Below are 19555 nucleotides of genomic sequence, written 5' to 3' on the forward strand. Positions count from 1 at the left end.
TTTAAAAAAATTGTGAAAGATTTCCAGGCACAAATCTGGTTTTAGAGTTGCTGAGCCTTTCAAAGGTAGAATAAGTAGGCAATGGTTGACTAAAACAGAGGAAAGAAATACAAGACAAAAGGGTAGCTTTTAAAGACAAAATAGTGAAACTAACAGATAATCAAATAAGCAAAAAGACAAAGTTCAATAGACATCCTTGGATAATGTATTAGTTATTGAAGATAAGTAACTCAAGGGGCAAATGTAAAAATGCAACAAATTAATCAGACAAAAGGAATTACAGATACCTAAAAAATGAGATTGACAGGAAATGCAAATTACCAAAGCACCAATGTCTAGATTAGAAATGCAACGTTATAGAAGCATGCATGACTATGCGAAACATATATACTGCCTATAGGAAAAGTAAAGAGATCTTCATAGAAAAGGGGAAACACTGTTAGCAAATTAAGAGCTCAGGCAGCAAGAACATACTAAACAATGAATGGAATATTGAAAGTCAAAATGAGTATGTAGATTAATGGAAAGAAACTTGAAGACAGAAGAACTTATAGAAATAGAAGCCCAAATAGATGAAGATGAGGTGGGAGATACAATTCTGTGAGTGAATTTGACAAAACCCTGAAAGAGTTAAGTTGAAACAAGGCCCCTCACAATTACTGAGGTCCTTGAGGGTAACCAGTCATGACAAAACTACTCTACCTGGTACACCAAGATTTATGAGATAGACAAATTACTCCCAGACATTAAGGAGAAAGTAATTATTCAAATTCCATAGAAAGCAGTTGCTGATAGGTGTGAATATTATTGAACTGGTATATTACTGAACTAGCATTATTAATTCATGGCTGCAAAATAAGTACACCAGTTATTTACAGAATCATTGTAAACTGGTGGAAATTAACCTCAGGCAAGATCAGTTTGGGTTCCAGGGAAATACAGGGCAGTAAAGATCCTATCATTTATCTTAGGTTAAAATGTTTGTAAATTTAGAGAAAGCTTTGGACAATGTTAACTGGAATACAAATACAGCAATCAGACTGTAGTTATAAGGCAGCAGAGGTAAAATACATGGAGCAGTTGCTTATTTACAACTAATATTGACATCAGACTATAGTTATAAAAGTTGAAGGGCATGAAAGGAAAGTAGTAGCTGAGATGGTAGTGAGAAAGTGTTAGCCTCTCCCCAATGTTTTTCAGTATGTACATTGAGCAAGCTGTACACAAAACGAAGTAGATATTTACACAAGACATTAAACTTCAAGGAGAAAAATAAAAACTTTTTGAGGCCTGCTAACAACTTTGTAAAGACAGCAAAGGAATTAGAATAGCAATTGAATTGAACAGACAGTGATTTGGAAAGAGGTTATAACATTAGCATCAACAGAAGTAAAATAAGGGTAATGGCAATCAGTCCAATTAAATCATGTAATGCTGAAGAAATTAGATTAGGAAATTAGGCATATTTCTCACTTTTTCTTAGGCAGTTGCTACCTGTTACTCCATCATAGGAATTTATGTGCGCAGCATTGTTGCAATACAGGCGTTCAAATTATCCGATTTCTGTAATTTCATTTCGATACCAGATCGTTCTAATCGGATTCAGCCAGTCAGGCTTAATGTGGGTATCCGAATACGACTCTCATCATTTGATAGACTGGGTAAACCACATTCTTAATTGGACGGTTGAATCTAGATCACTTATTTATGACAGGGCCTAAATTCTTAAACACTGTGGAAAATAATAATACAATGTGCTTATTACTAATATGCTATTTAAATATACATATATTAACGAACGAGATAACAGTTTACTTACAGGAGCAGAGCCCCATCCATCTTAACAGAGCAATGCGAGATTGGTTTCAGGGACAAGAGAGGATAAAGCTGTTGCCGTTTGTTCCACGATCACCGAACATCAACCAGACAGAGAATATGTGGGCAGAGGTAACAAGGTCATTGCCATGTGGACGTGCAGATGCAAGCGACCTTTGGACATATATAGAAAATGTATGGTGACAAGTAAACCATCACGCTACACTGTCGACGACTTAATGAAATCAATGCCCCTACGCCTTCGAGAAATCTTACGTAATGATGGTGGGTTACTAAAAGTATAATTGTCCACAAAACCCATGTGGACAATTATCTGCTAGTCGGTCGAGCTTTGCTTTGTCGCAGTTCTTTAGACACAAGTCCATTTACTTTCAGTCTCCTCCTTACAATTCTTGCAATGCAAGGTAATTGAAAAATCTCATCCACTCGATGCCAACTGAGGAATTGACTGGTACATCTGTTGTTCAACACACAGTAGTTGTCACCCTCCCTGGAATCAATGACTGTTTGTGTGTGTGTGTGTGTGTGTGTGTGTGTGTGTGTGTGTGTGTGTGTGTGTGTGTGTGTTCACGCACAATCTGAATCAATACTATTAACATTGGAGAGACCAGAAACAATAAATATTGCATCAAATATGACTGTAAAGTATTTTAATGCGATGGGAAGTTACAAACTGAATTTTTACCCAACCCACTTCGTGCCTATTACGTTAAGTAAGATGTATTAACTCCATAGTATCGTTAGCAGTGACAGTGTGCTCTTGTTGTCGAGGCTCGCGACAAGTGCAGCGATTAGCAGTGCCCAATCCCGCCGTGATTCGTTTATGTTGGCTGAGCTGTGGACACTGCAGCAGACGCTTCGGCATAAACAGAAAGAAATCACCTTGGCTCTGACTGCAGTGAGCGGATATCACTGCCTGCGTGTTCTTGTAGTAACCAACGTGAGACTCTATTCACTGGTGCCATGACGCAATTGCAACGGGTATCATGTCATTAGCCATCAGAATATTAACCAGTGATGAAATGTCCACTCTATTTGAATCCCAAGAAAATAGGAACTTTCTCACAAAGGAATGTGAGGTGATATCAAAAGTCATCCAATATACAAAAATTAACTGCAGGGCTTTCATGTATGTAGTAGTAGCACACAAGGAAATATTATATCTTGGAAGCGTATATTTCCTCTTCTCATATTAACGCCCTTGTTTTAGTATGAAGTGAGAAAATAAACACGAAAAACTGAAGTTCCTGAGAAGCGTATCAGTCATTTCCTCTTCTCATATCATAATTTTTGTTTTAGTATAAAGTAAAAAAATTAACAGTTTAAGGTTGTGAAGCGTAATATGACACCCGATTCTTATCGTAGGCGCTATCGGAAACGCAAAAAGCTGGGAGCTGTCCATTCTTATGTCCAACAGTCTGTCTCCTTTCATGCATTACTCCCGCTTGAGAAATCCGATTTAACGAACATAGTACTCCATTCGCGGGCTGCTAATGATATAGTATGTCTACAGAGATCATCGTGCGGGTTTTACATTGATTCTGCAGTGAACTGCTTAACAAATATTACCCTCAGCTATGCAGCTGGAGTGACTCATTACACAGTATGTTGCACTTGGTTAAGCTATCAGTTCGCTGCAATCCTGCTACTACTGTTCGTAAATAATTGTATAGTTCATAAATGGTTCAAATGGCTCTGGGCACTATGGGACTTAACTTCTGAGGTTATCAGTCCACTAGAACATAGAACTACTTAAACCTAACCAACCTAATGACATCAGACACATCCATGCCCGAGACAGAATTCGAACCTGCGACCGTAGCGGTCGCGCGTTTCCAGACTGTAGCGCCTAGAATCGCTCGGGCATCCCGGCCCCGGCATACTTGTATACTGACCATTTGTTATTTGACTAAATATGGACTGCAATGTGGTTCGCATATATATGATTATGGGGTAGCGCTGGCACAATGCATTGAGTAAGGGTTGGATGCCGTTGAAGTCCCGTTACACTGATGACAAGACAAATGTTCGCAAATCACCTCTATTGCCTCAAATAACAATTGCGTCTTAAATATCGAAGGACCGACGTCCACACTGTCACAGCGCGTGTAATACAGCTAAGTCGGCAGATGAATATTTGTGACCGACTGGGCTTCGAACCCGGACCTCCTGCTTACTAGACAGACATGCTGATCACTGCACTATTATTTTTTTTTAAAGTTTGAGAAGACTTTCAGCACCAGGTCGGCGGAGGCAAAGAGGGCAGGGGTCGAAGATCCGAGGCCTGGCCTCAATGCCTCCTCCATATCTGTCACTGTGGAGCTGCATTATTCCCATGTATTCCATGTTTGCACCCATATTTACCTTTAAATTGTGGAACAAAATTGAAGTAGTAATTAAGGTAAAATAAATTACAGATTGCCGCCTGCAATGGCGTGCGTTCAAAAATGGCTCTGAGCACTATGCGACTTAACTTCTGAGGTCATCAGTCGCCTAGAATTTAGAACTAATTAAACCTAACTAACCTAAGGATATCACACACTTCCATGCCCGAGGCAGAATTCGAACCTGCGGCTGTAGCGGTCGCGCGGTTCCAGACTGCAGCGTCTAGAACCGCACGCCCACTCCGGCCGGCGGCGTGCGTTCCTTGTAGAAGATGTGCTCTAGAGTTTCTACAAGCCGACGTGTGTCGCAGTATGGAGATGGTCTCAATTTGATTTTCCATAATCGTTCCGCTGAGGGTATGGTTTCGTTTACAACGTCGCACCATACGGCACTGACTCTAGTTGGTAGAATTTTATTGTTGACGCTTTTCCAGACGTTCCTCCAGTTTTTTGTAGGTTAATTTACCGGATTTGGTTTGTGAAGACGATGTCTGGTAATATAATCATAGACGGTTCTAGTGTTGGTTTGTGCTGGTGGAAGTCTTACACAGCTCCAATCGCCATAGTACTTTCGGGCGTAATCTAGGCTGGCATGCTACATTAACAGAAGCGTTCCTATCCCCAGGATCTAACGAGAGGAACAGAAGTTTCGTGATGCCTGTCTTAGTGGCATGTATTAGTTTAAAAGCACGTCTTTAATTCCAAGTCCTCCGTTTTGCCTCTGCAAAGTCGCCGTGTGGAAGGAGACTTTGAAGATATTTTAATTCCACACATACCAAGAGGCAACAGCTAATGTTTTATGTGTAGTGACCTGCAGTATCGGTAAGACTGCTACGACATGATATATTTTGCTAAGTATGAATATTTATAAAGTGAACATTCTGCAGTCGGTCTAGCAATCGCATGTCATGGTCCTTCAACAAGGTTCCGAGGACATTAAGTTTCCGCTCCCAATTGTTCGTGGCCATGCGCTTGGGATTCGCGCTTAACCTCAAGCCGAGTTGGAGTGTCTCTTCAGTTGCATCTAACCAGTGCGCACCTGTTGCACTATTGTAAGAACCGAGATGCAGGTTCATTTGGCTACAAGAATGCGTATGTTCCTCCAGCATGACGGGGCTCCTGCACATTCTAGTCGTCAGGTGACACATCATCCAAACCTAACATTTCCCGGAAGGTGAATCATTAGATATGGGCACTTTTCCTGGCCTTCAAGGTCCTCGGACCCTATCTGTTTGGATTTTTGCCTGCGGGATGGTTAAAGGCGAAGTCTACAAATAAAAAGTAACTCCAAGAGCCGATTTGAGCGTTCGGGCTATGAATAGTGCAGCCCTCATAAAAGAACGCAAAGACGACCTCAGTAGAGCTACACGTGGTGTTATCAAGAGAAGTCAAATGTGCATTGAAGTTGGTTGGTGAATTTTTGATAGTCAACTTCGACTGTCCTAATTTGCCTTTGCTTTGAGTTTTTTAGCGTTACGTACTAACAGCTGTATCTCTGTACTCAATAAAAAGTAGACGCATTTATATGGAATTTTTTTCGTCTGTGCTACCACCTGCTAAAATATCTACTATTCCTCCTGAAACACCCTGTATATGGATATATGTATGGTGGCCGTTCTTTCGGACATGTCCGAAAGAAAATGCTTGACGGCATTCTGCAACGACCTCCGATCTAGTTGCAGGGGCTGACAGAGATTTCAGAGCTGCTTGGCTGTCTGAATAAAAGTAGATGCTACGATTTTTGTAGGGTCTACTCTAATTCTCCTCCGTGCACATGCTGACAGAAAAAAAAAACGTGTAATACTGTGGCCATCTTCCCTAAAGATATTCTAGGCAGTACACCAGACCTGGTACTTTCATCTGTTTTCGACCTGTCAGTAAACCACTATATTATGTTTCCTGCACGGTGTTGTGGTTCGTTTTTCCACTGCTCCCTGCATCCAACTGTTACATGGCAAAGTTTATTGAAACAGCTAGAAGTTATCGTGCAGTTAGACGGCATTTCCCCAGCCATCACCTTACTGATTTGGGATTCTGCATAGTCTAACTATATCCAGTTATTTCCAATTTTTAGCCTTTATGCCCCTGCCGCTGCCTCCATTTTAAGCCACAGGTGTAAGGCGGGCATGTCTAGCATAATATCCATTCCAAGAGTGGATGTCCTGCTAATTCCATCTGTTTGTGAAAGCAGACCAGTCTCTGCACTTTGCGACTCCCTAGCAGCCACCTTCTGTTCGACTTTGTTCATATTATAGGCCAATAAATTATCATTGGTCTTTTTGCAGGAATGTATATCCAGTACGTACTGGGTTTAGACCCCAGTTTACCCTACAGCAGCTTCTAGTGCTTATAAGTTTATCTTTCGCAGTGGAACATATTTTTTATGTGAGGCGTTCATAATAGTTTTCCATCCAGGGCTACCTCTAGATACACTACAACCCTCTCTAAAGTTTCATCGAGAAACATAATTTTTCATTGTGTGTGCTGGACATGCTTCCCCATAAATAATACTACACCAATTTTCGTGGGGCTCGTCTTTAAATAATTTTTCACAATGTTCAGTGCACATAGGTTTAACAGCACTAGCAAATTTTCTAAGTCTTACTGCGAATAGATCGTCTACTTATTCTTTTCAAGAGTAGTCTCCCATATTCAGCTCATCTATGAGTTCATTCATCACTAGATTCTTCATCTCTAACCATTTACTCGAAGGTCGTATTACTCGACATCCAGGAAGATACAGAGAGCATCCAGAAAGGGTAGTGCTTTTTCCTATTCCCAACAAGTTGTCGAAGTGTTACTTCACATGTTTTGCTTCGCAAGTATTATGAAAATATGGCAGTTCATAGATAAAATTATGTATTCACAACAACAAAAACTATGTCGGCAGAAAACAAAAACGTGGCATTGTGAATTTGGCAGTACCTCAAGGTTTTCGCTTTGACACTAAGGGTTACTAAAAGTAGCAAGACGAATTTTACTAGAGCGTTGTCTTACGATTCCCTCATTGAATTTGTATCTGCCTGCTTGTAGCTCTGCTACAAAAGAATTGAAAATCTGGCTTTCGGCGAGGCTCGAATGGCGAACAGAGGCAGCATGCACCTGACAGGCAAGCACGTTACTTTTTTTAAATGTATTTATTTATTTATTTACATGATAACAATTAGGAAACGTGTACAAATGAGAATTCTAGGAACTCAGTGTTACAAGTAAGTGCTACAACAACAAAAGTGGCATAAAAGAGTAATCAAATAAATAAAAATGTAAATCACTGATGCAATTCCAACTAAAAGGTTCTTCAATAAATGTAACTGGTTCCACTTGGTGCTTCGCCATCGTGATCTGTTATCACCAACAGCGCCTGTGAAGGGCATCTGCAACGGAGGCATTCTGCTTCGCTAGTGCCTCAAGGAAAACAGCATCCTTGCAGCAGGCTGTCTCTTCCGTCGCTCATGGCTGACAAGGCAGAACGTTCAGCCGACAGCGTGATGCGGCACAGAACATTAACCGCAGTTTGGCACTCCCCAGCTGAGTGGGAGGTTAACGAAAACGCTGCGTAAATAATTTGCGAAGAGCGTACGGTATTTCGGTGTGCGTTCGAGGGCATCATTTTGAGCATTTTGTAGGAACCACCAGTAATCAAGCTGCTCTTTCTCTCCGTCGCTAAAGATATAGGCGACGGTAAGTCCTTCGAACCATGTAAGCACATGATATTTTGCCGCCGGAAAGTAAGTTTCACCTGGACAGAGTAGGGCCTGAGGGCCAATCATATCAGGTGTGACCCGGAGGTAACAAGCCAATATCTCCTGTGTTAGTCGCCAAACTCCGGACGATGCGCAGGTAAAATGATGTTCATCGGTATCCAAGAGGTGACAATCTGGGCAATAAGGTGAGTCTGCCAGTCCATTAGTGTGAAGTCGCTGTCGTGTGGCATATTTTTTGTTGGCGATCTGATACCACTTCGAACGCACCGTGGATGACAGAAAGTTGTGGTGTATCGTTTTCCACACTCTTGGCCAGTGAACCGTAGGGTACTTGTTTTCCACCACGTTATGGGGAGCAGCCCGCAGAAAGTTGGTATAAAAATCTTTCGCCTTTGGTGGACGTGTGGCGGAGAGATTCGAGCTGACATAGCTGTAATCAAGAATGAAGGTCGACACATGGGAGAGCTGTGGTGCCATATGCGCCACCGACACCGGCGGGACGTGAGAGACTGGCATCAGAACCTGTAGTAAACGACCCGTGAGAGAGGTATGTTGACTTTTCCATCGTTTCCTCATGTTGCTCATGTAAAGGGCAGCTGCTCTCGCCCTGACGTTGACCAATCCCAGCCCCCCTTTGTGCACTGGGAGGGTAAGAGTGTCGTATCGTACTTTAAATATATGACCTGCGGAAACGTAGTAACTGAAGGCCGCCTGAAGCCGGCGACCTATCTGCAGCGGTAGTGGGAGGACCTGTGCCACGTGGATGAGTTTTGATGCCACGTAGAGGTTCAGGTATTCAACACGTTGTAGCTGATTCAAGTCCCGGAGCAGGTTCTGTCGCACCATTGCGCGTATGATCTGTAATAACCGTCGGTAGTTTGCTGCAGCTGTTTTACGTACGTCTTTCTTGAACGTGATTCCCAAATATCGCAGATCAGAAACTGGTGGGAGGGGAGGAGGGCTTCCGGTCCGAGACCACGCCCAATATCCAACGCCGCCGACTTGTTGATGTTCAGAAGACTACCTGCGGCCTGTCCGTATCGCTCAATCCAGGTTAGTACGCTTTGAACTTCGTCATTGGAACGAACCAGCAGTAGCAGGTCGTCAGCGTATGTCCTATAGCGAAAGGTGACGTCCCGCAGCGTGATGCCAGATAGGCAGTGGTTAAGGCCCCCTAGGAGTGGCTCGAGTGCGATTGCATAAAGGTAGGCAGAAAGGGGACAACCCTGTCGTAGAGACCTCTTAATGGGTACTGGTCCTACCGTCCTTCCATTGCCCTGGACGTGTGAGCTGACTGCGGTCCAAAGACGCCGTAGGGTGTCGATGAGGCCCGGGGGGAATCCCATACAGCCCATCACTCGCAGGAGGAAGTTGCGGCGCACTCTATCAAAGGCGCGGTTGAAATCGACGGAGACGATCACCTCTCTCAACCGGCAAGCAGAAGCGATCGCTATTAAGTCCCTGCAGTCACCGGTGGCCATGTGTATGTTGGCTTTTCCACCCTGTGACGTCCGTTCTGGAGCGAGGATCATCGGCAAAGTCTTCTTAATACGGCTCGCCATAATCCTGGCGAAAATCTTGTAATCGGCGTTCAGCATTGTAAGCGGCCGATAGTCGTTAATCGATAGCCCTCCACCTGGCTTGTGTACCGGTATGAGAAGTCCTTCTACAAACGATGGCGGCACAACGCAGTCTGGATACATAAGTTCGCGGAACATAATAACCCAGCGAGGCATCATGATGTCACGGAAAGTCCGGTAGAATTCGATGGGCAATCCATCAGGTCCAGGAGACTTATTGGCCGCACCTTTGTCCACGGCGTCTTCGACTTCTTCGAGTGAGATTTCCTCTGTTAGTGCATTCGCGGTAGCCTCGTCGATAGTACGTGTTACCTGCTGTAACACTTCAGTAGTGGCCTCGTCATCGACGGTTCTTTCCTTGTAAAGATGACGAAAATGATCCTCCACCGCCTTTACTATGGTTGCTTGGGTCGTACATAAGCGACCGTCCTGTGTCCTGAGTTGTGTGATTAAATGTTGGCGTTGTCGGCGCTTATCCGCAACAACGTGGTGCATAGTGGGTTCCTCTGCAACCGTTCGGTCGTGCCGTCGCGAGCGGACTACTGCACCTTCTAGTTGGCGCTTCGTCAGTGATAGTATGTGAGCCTTGATTCTGCTTTGGTCATGTTGTCTCTCCGGGGAAGGGTGTAAGGCGTCGAGGTCCCTGAGTGCCGCGTAGTAAAAATCGAGGGTCTGTCGATGCCACGCAGTCACGTCCTTGCCATATTGCATAAGTGTCCTACAGATTGCTGGTTTGGCACAGAGGAGCCACCACTCCAGGGTCGAGGTGTATCGTGGGTGGCGGCGTTCACAGTCAGTCCACGTTGCTGCAACTTGCCTACGGGAATCCAGGTCCCGGAGATGAGTTATGTTGAGCTTCCAAAAGCCATTGCTGCGCCAGACTTGTTGGGGCGTTGGTGTATAGTGCAGATATAGGCACTGTGATCGGAATAGGCTTGTGTGAGATCTTGTGACACATATATGCGGTCAAGTCGGCTGGCCGAATGACTGGTAAGATGAGTGTGGCCAGAGCGGTTACCGTGGACTTTTTCCCACGTGTCGCACAAATGAAGCTCTTGGATCATCGCACCCAGTTCCGAACAGGGCATGTAATGTGGGATTTGGTCCTCGGGGTGAAGTACGCAATTAAAATCGCCGGCGAAGACGCTGCGGTCGTATCGTCCAAGGAAAAGGGGAGCGACATCTGTGGAGTAGAATCTGGCGCGGTCGTGACGTCTTGTGGTACCCGACGGCGCGTAAACATTAATGAATCGGGTGTTGAGCGCCGTAAATGCAATTCCTCGCGCAGAGGGAAGATACGTGACGTCGATAACTTCAATACCATCACGCACTAATATTGCCACTCCGGTGTCTGCAGGGCTACCGGGCGTCACATGTGTGGCGTAACCGTAAAAGTGCGGGAGTGGAGTCGTTTTCACTTTTTGTAGGAAAGCAAAGTCAACTCCCATGGCTCGTATTGTTTCTTTCAAAAGTTGAATCTTGACAGGAGAACTGATCATGTTGATATTCACTGTCGCCAGGCGGTAAACCGGGCAACGCATTGTTTGGGCGAGGTTATCCATGTTGATGTTGGAGAGAAGCGAACATCGGAAGTGATGTCACCCCCCGCCGAACGCGGTCCTCCTTGTGCTGCTTATGCTGCATGATCCGGCGGCGCCTCAGCTGACCACGGATCGGGATCTTGTGTCTCGACGTCCTCGGCCCACAAAGCGGGCGCGGATGTCCGTTCATGTTCCATAGCCTCGGAATGTTTGATAGTAAGGGACCGGGCGACTTCGCTGCCTGCACTGGTACCTTCCCGCTGCTCACTGTTTCTGTCAATGGGCTGATGGTCGAAAGCTGCATGTTTTTCTGTCTGTTCTGCAAGGTTGGAGTCAGTGGAAACAGCCTCAGCTTCGCAGCTGGCTTCTTGAGTGGTCAGTTGTTCTTCCCCGGCCGAATGCGTACCGCAGTGTTCCGACACGGTCCGACGACGGCGCTTTCGGCGTTTCGGTGATCTCTGTTTCCGTACATGGCCTTCATTGTCAGAAGACGGCACTGACTCACGCTCTGCCGGAATAAACGCTTCGGTCGGTACAACAAAGGAATCAATTGCCATCTTGCTGGCGTCAGTGTCTGTCGCGTTCGGTAGCTCCAGAGTCGTAGTACTATTTTCCACCACTGGCCAGGTCGGCGGATTAGCCAGGTTTTTGTCCATGGAAAGTGATTCCTGTGCCGCTGAAGCGGTCGGCTGTGTCTGTTGTGTGGAAAACGTCGTGAGCGCCGCCGCGTAAGTCACGGATAGAATAGTCTTCGTCGCTGGTGGTGCAACGTCCTTCGGTGGGAGTTGTGTGATCCGACGCTGGAGGCACTCGGAACGAAGGTGACCTTCCTTGCCGCATCCGGAACACGTCTTCGGCTGGTCGTCATAAATAACTATGGCCCAGCATCCTCCTATCTGTAGATAGGATGGCACGTGTCGTTGGAGATCAATACGCACTTGGCGTACTCCATTGAGTACTGGATACGTCTTAAACTGGGTCCATTTTTCAGCCACGTGTTCGTGTACCGTGCCGTAGGGGCGGAGCGCCGCTACAACTTCTGCCGCCGGGAGCTCAAATGGAAGTTCGAATATGCGTATAGTCCGCAGTCCCATTGCGGCATGGCCGACCTCGACGTTGCCAACATTGCCATCTGCGTGGAAGAAGCGGAGTTCTTGTTTCATCTCACGAAGCACCTTGTCACATGTAGTTTCGTTTATGAGCTTTACATATACCTTGCTACTGACGATCGAAAAGTGAATGCCGATAATGTCGGCAGCCGGGATCTTGGCTGCCTCTTTTAAAAAGCGTTCGACTTGGAGCGCCTTTGGTCGGGTAAAGTCCTTCCGAAATGTGAATTTTAAGGTTGATCTTCTGTATTGGTTTGCCATGGTCTTGTAGCGCTACGGCGTCACGTTAGTGTCGGCCGAAGAAAGTAAACAAGGCGTGCGGACCCTCGCTGACGGCGGAAAGCACACACTGCACGTCTGCTTCGCTCGGCTGCGAGAGCCGCACTGCATCCTAATGTCACATCTCAACCGAAAATCAGTGTTAAATTGAAATGACACGATAATATCAAGTGAATTTAGCAGGATAGTTCTGTGCCATCAATGAAGTAACACGTCGGTCACAGAGTTGCCAAACATATTCTGCGCTGTTGCCAAGTTTCAGTTATACCGCCAGGAAGGATACCAGCTGATGTGTTCTGTGAGTGACCCCGGAAGTGACTATAGCTTCGTTTCAAAGTTGCGGGTGGCAAGGACTGCAAGATCCTCATTATATGTCAATGAGTCTTATTCGCATTTCTGTAACTAGGTTTAGGGGCCAGAGTGCAATTACTTGTAATACATCGATACACTGAATGCAAACTAAATGAGATAAATTAATAACTGCGTCAATTATTTATGTCTTACTGACTTAATCGGACCGAAACCTTGAAAGCGTATTCACCAGAAGCGATTCACAGTTTTGGAGCTTCTCCAGTGGCTCAGTTGCTGTACAATATTGTTATTGAGATCACTGTCATTGGCACATCTACCAGAAGACGGGCATGGACTGGTTTATTGGTGTCAGCTTTCCTGACGGATATTCTACCTTTGTTTGAAACGTTAAGACTTAGGGTGAATTCTAACATCCCATAAGACGGAAATTTGTTGTTTCTATTCTTCCAGCTCTAACATTCAAATAACAGTTACAATAAACGGCAGAAAAGCGCCTGTGAATCAACAGTTAATAATGCAGTCATAATTAGTGGAATGTGACAAATTCCATCTGCTGTTGTTCTTGTGGACTTCAGTCCTGAGACTGGTTTGATGCAGCTCTCCATGCTACCCTATCCTGTGCAAGTTTCTTCATCTCCCAGTACCTACTGCAACCTACATCCTTCTGAATCTGCTTAGTGTATTCATCTCTTGGTCTCCGTCTACGATTTTTACCCTCCACGCTGCCCTCCAATGCTAAATTTGTGATCCCTTGATGCCTCAGAACATGTCCTACCAACCGGTCCATTCTGCTCGTCAAGTTGTGCCACAAACTCCTCTTCTCCCCAATTCTATTCAATACCTCCTCATTAGTTATGTGATCTACCCATCTACTCTTCAGCATTCTTCTGTAGCACCACATTTCGAAAGCTTCTATTCTCCTCCTGTCCGAACTATTTATCGTCCATGTTTCACTTCCATACATGGCTACACTCCATACAAATACTTTCAGAAACGACTTCCTCACACTTAAATTTATACTCGATGTTAACAAATTTCTCTTCTTCAGAACGATTTCCTTGCCATTACCAGTCTACATTTTATATCTTCTCTACTTCGACCAGCATCAGTTATTTTGATCCCCAAATAGCAAAACTCCTTTACTACTTTAAGTGTCTCATTTCCTAATCTAATTCCCTCAGCATCACCCGACTTAATTCGACTACATTCCATTATTCTCGTTTTGCTTTTGTTGATGTTCATTTTATACACTCCTTTCAAGACACTGTCCATTCCATTCAACTGCTCTTCCAAGTCCTTTGCTGTCTCTGACAGAATTACAATGTCATCGGCGAACCTCAAAGTTTTTATTTCTTCTCCATGGATTTTAATACCTACTCCGAATTTTTCATTTGTTTCCTTTACTGCTTGCTCAATATACAGATTGAATAACATCGGGGAGAGGCTACAACCCTGTCTCACTCCTTTCCCAACCACTGCTTCCCTTTCATGCCCCTCGACTCTTATAACTGCCATCTGGTTTCTGTACAAATTGTAAATAGCCTTTCGCTCCCTGTATTTTACCCCTGCCACCTTTAGAATTTGAAAGAGAGTATTCCAGTCAACATTGTCAAAAGCTTTCTCTAAGTCTACAAATGCTAGATACTTAGGTTTGCCTTTCCTTAATCTTTCTTCTACGATAAGTCGTAAGGTCACTATTGACTAACGTGTTCCAATATTTCTACGGAATCCAAACTGATGTTCCCCGATGTCGGCTTCTACCAGTTTTTCCATTCGTCTGTAAAGAATTCGCGTTAGTATTTTGCAGCTGCGACTTATTAAACCGATAGTTCGGTAATTTTCACATATGTCAACACCTGCTTTCTTTGGGTTTGGAATTATTATATTCTTCTTGAAGTCTGAGGGTACTTCTCCTGTCTTATACATCTTCCTCACCAGATGGTAGAGTTTTGTCAGGACTGGCTCTCCCAAGGCCGTCAGTAGTTCTAATGGAATGTTGTCTACTCCCAGGGCCTTGTTTCGGCTCAGGTCTTTCAGTGCTCTGTCAAACTCTTCACGCAGTATCGTATCTCCCATTTCATCTTCATCTACATTCTCTTCCATTTCTATAATATTGTCCTCAAGTACATCGCCCTTGTATAGACCCTCTATATACTCCTTCCACCTTTCTGCTTTCCCTTCTTTGGTTAGAACTGGGTTTCCATCTGAGCTCTTGATATTCATACAAGTGGTTCTCTTTTCTCCAAAGGTCTCTTTAATTTTCCTGTAGGCAGTATCTGTCTTACCCCTAGTGAGATAAGTCTCTACATCCTGACATTTGTCCTCTAGCCATCCCTGCTTAGCCATTTTGCACTTCCTGTCGATCTCATTTTTGAGACGTTTGTATTCCTTTTTGCCTGCTTCATTTACTGCATTTTTTTATTTTCTCCTTTCATCAATTAAATTCAATATTTCTTCTATTACCCAAGGATTTCTATTAGCCCTCGTCTTTTTACCTACTTGATCCTCTGCTGCCTTGACTATTTCATTCCTCAAAGCTACCCATTCTTCTTCTACTGTATTTCTTTCCCCCATTCCTGTCAATTGTTCCCTTATGCTCTCCCTGAAACTCTGTACAACCTCTGGTTCTTTCAGTTTATCCAGGTCCCATCTCCTTAAATTCCCACCATTTTGAAGTTTCTTCAATTTTAATCTGCAGTTCATAACCAATAGATTGTGGACAGAGTCCACATCTGCCCCTGGAAATGTCTTACAATTTAAAACCTGGTTCCTAAGTCTCTGTATTACCATTATATAATCTATCTGATACCTTTTAGTATCTCCGGGATTCTTCCATGTATACAACCTTCTTTTATCTTGAACCAAGTGTTAGCTATGATTAAGTTATGCTCTGTGCAAAAATCTACCAGACTGCTTCCTCTTTCATTTCTTAGCCCCAATTCATATTCACCTACTATGTTTCCTTCTCTCCCTTTTCCTACACTCGAATTCCAGTCACCCATGACTATTAAATTTTCGTCTCTCTTCACTATCTGAATAATTTCTTTTATCTCATCGTACATTTCATCAATTTCTTCATCTTCTGCAGAGCTAGTTGGCATATAAACTTGTACTACTGTAGTAGGCGTGGGCTTCGTGTCTCTCTTGGCCACAATAATGCGTTCACTATGCTGTTTGTAGTAGCTTACCCGCATGCATACTTATGTATTCATTATTAAACCTACTCCTGCATTATCTCTATTTGATTTTGTATTTATAACCCTGTATTCACCTGACCAAAAGTCTTGTTCCTTCTGCCACCGAACTTCACTGATTCCCACTATATCTAACTTTAAGCTATCCATTTCCCTTTTTAAATTTTCTAACCTACCTGCTCGATTAAAGGGTCTGACATTCCACGCTCCGATCCGTAGAACGCCAGTTTTCTTTCTCCTGATAACAACGTCCGGAGATCCGAATGGGGGACTATTGTACCTCCGGAATATTTTACGCAAGAGGACGCCATCGTCATTTAACCATACAGTAAAGCTGCATGCCCTCGCGACTGCTACGGTCGCAGGTTCGAATCCTGCCTGGGGCATGGATGTGTGTGATGTCCTTAGGTTAGTTAGGTTTAAGTAGTTCTAAGTTCTAGGGGACTGATGACCATAGATGTTAAGTCCCATAGTGCTCAGAGCCATTTGAACCATTTTTTGCATGCCCTCGGGAAACATTACGGCTGTAGTTTCCCCTTGCTTTCAGCCGTTCGCAGTACCAGCACAGCAAGGCCGTTTTGGTTATTGTTACAAGGCCAGATCAGTCAATCATGCAGACTGTTGCCCCTGCAACTACTGAAAAGGCTGCTGCCCCTCTTCAGGAACCACACGTTTTTCTGACCTCTCAACAGATACCCCTCCGTTGTGGTTGCACCTACGGTACGGCCATCTGTATTGCTGAGGCACGCAAGCCTCCCCACCAACGGCAAGGTCCATGGTTCATAGGGAGGGAAATTCCATCTGTCATCTGATAATTGTGAAAAACTACTTTTTTCATCTTCACAGCACCACAGTATGAACTCAAGGATTTCATAGGATACCTATACTTAATTTCGTTGTGATCGTTTTCAGTGACAGTACAGGAGGAGCAAAACCATCTGACTTGAAACATACTTTTGCAGAGGGATTTGAATCTTTGACAACAGTTGCAGTAGCGCGTCCAGTGAGGTATCAAGAATGTGAGCAATCACTCATTGCTATAGTATAGGCTAGAGCAGAGAGAAGCAGGTTTCCGACAAAGTAAACGATGAGAGAGACTGTCGCTGTCACTTATTAAACAGGAATTGTTCATAAAATTACAACTATATCTAGTGAAATGAGTAGGTTGCTGCAGCTCCAGTCCGGCACTATCACTGAGTTACCAAACACTTTCCGAATAGCACTTAAGATAAAAATGTGTATATATATATATATATATATATATATATATATATATATATATATATATATATATATATATATATATATGTGTGTGTGTGTGTGTGTGTCTGTTCTTTCGGACATTTCCAAAAGAACAGACACTACGAATCGAAATAGACAGCCTTGTTAATCAATTAAAGATTGAATGACAGATGTCCAGGCTGTCATGCGCATTAAAATAGAACAATGGCGTCAGATGAAAATTTGTGCCTGACCAGGTTCGGACCCGGATTCGTAGTGTCTTTTCTTTCGGACATTCCCAAAAGAACAGACACCACACACATATCCATATACAGGGGGTTATATGGCATTTTTTCTGCAATTTGTCTATACCACCACCTCCTACAATATTTACTATTCCTCCTCAAACATCCTGTATAATTATTTGGGTCTCGACGGGTCATCGAATGTTTTCAGTGCTAGACGCACAACATCGTCCGAACACTAGCGGGAATACAGTGTGGCCGCGAGCGAGTGGAATAATGGCCGAAGGCATGTGGTATGCGGCAAAGATGGGAATTCGCGTCTGACGAGGAGCGTGTGTAGATAGGTGCTGAAGAGAGGTTGGCTGCTGTGTCCCGGCAGTGCCCACCGTCGAAGGTTCGAGTCCTCCCTCCGGCATGGGTGTGTGTGTTGTCCATAGCGTAAGTTAGTTTAAGTTAGATTAAGCAGTGTGTAGGCTTAGGGACCGATGACCTTTGTCTCATAAGTTCTTACAACGAATTTACAAAATTTTACATCCAAAATACTGCATCTCGGTTCTTACAATAGTGCAATAGGTGCGCACTGGTTAGCTGTAACTGAAGAGAGACTCCAACTCGGATTGTGGTTAAGGGCATAATAACTTAAATTGTGAATATATTTCTGAATGAATGTTTGTTATGTATTTTCCGTCACCCTTTTCACTGTTATAAGTTACGTTCTACAAGGAACGCACGCCGCCGGCCGGAGTGGGCGTGCGGTTCTAGACGCTGCAGTCTGGAACCGCGCGACCGCTACAGCCGCAGGTTCGAATTCTGCCTCGGGCATGGAAGTGTGTGATATCCTTAGGTTAGTTAGGTTTAATTAGTTCTAAATTCTAGGCGACTGATGACCTCAGAAGTTAAGTCGCATAGTGCTCAGAGCCATTTTTGAACGCAGGCCATTGGAGGCGGCAATCTGAAATTTATTTTACCTTAATTACTACTTAAATTTTGTTCCACAATTTAAAGGCATATATGGGTGCAAACATGGAATACATGGGAATAATGCAGCTGCTCAGTGACAGGTATGGGGGATCGTCGACCCCTACCCTCTTTGCCTCCGCCTACCTGGTGCTGAAAGTCTTCTCAAACTATTTTAAAAAAAATAATAGTGCAGTGATCAGCATGCCTGTCTAGTAAGCAGGGGGTCCAGGTTTGAAGCCCAGTCGGTCACAAATATTTATCTGCCGTCTTAGCTGTATTTCAACGCGCTGTGACAGTGTGGACGTCGGTCCTTCGATATTTAAGATGCACTTGTTTTGTGAGGCAATAGAAGTGATTTGCGAACATTTGTCTTTACATCCTTATTCATTGCTTTGTGCCGGCGCTACCCCATGTCATATACATGCGAATCACATTGCAGTCCGTATTTAGTCAAATAACGAATGGTCAGTATACAAGTATGCCGGCCGGGGTGCCCGAGCGGTTCTAGGCGCTACAGTCTGGAACCGCGCGACCGCTACAGTCGCAGGTTCGAATCCTGCCTCGGGCATGCATGTGTGTGATGTCCTTAGGTTAGTTAGGTTTAAGTAGTTCTAAATTCTAGGGGACTGATGACCTTAGAAGTTAAGTCCCATAGTGCTCAGAGCCATTTTTTTGACAGCATAACACCATCACAACTACTGACAACTTGAGCCATGTCATCATGCAGTTGTAACTCGCAGTGATTACAAGTTGCTGATGTTTGTCAAGAATAGCGGAAAGCGCCTGTGTCGTTCCATTTGCATTACGTCTAGGACGGAGAGAATCCTAAATAACAGTAAGAGCGAAGAGAAGAGTCGACGTATTGTCTCAAGTTCTTGCAGTTTGATATTTATGCAGTTCCCGATAGTTTCACACTAACGAGTTCTTTTGGCTGTCGGAATACTCTTATGTGAATTACAAAAGTGGAATTGCTAGAACGCTCAACTACCTTAAAAACACCTCATTCTGGATTGAATACGACTCGGAAAGCGACGTTAATTTGACGTTTCCATCCATCTCCTGACGTCGTACTGAATGAATTCTGAAGTGCAAGCACAGTTGTGTTGCCTGCCGCATGGATTCTGTGAAGTGTTGTGGCAGCTGGCAGTCATTGCTGAATACAGACATTTGCAAATATCCCCACTTCTTCA

At 44.1% G+C, this 19555-nt stretch overlaps 1 pseudogene; it reads left to right on the forward strand.

Annotated features, from left to right (window-relative positions):
* The window catches only part of LOC124622964, a 74004-nt pseudogene that overhangs the window by 32154 nt on the left and 22295 nt on the right, over positions 1 to 19555 (forward strand).

Source organism: Schistocerca americana, chromosome 7, assembly GCF_021461395.2.
Source record: "Schistocerca americana isolate TAMUIC-IGC-003095 chromosome 7, iqSchAmer2.1, whole genome shotgun sequence".
NCBI classification, from domain to species: domain Eukaryota; kingdom Metazoa; phylum Arthropoda; class Insecta; order Orthoptera; family Acrididae; genus Schistocerca; species Schistocerca americana.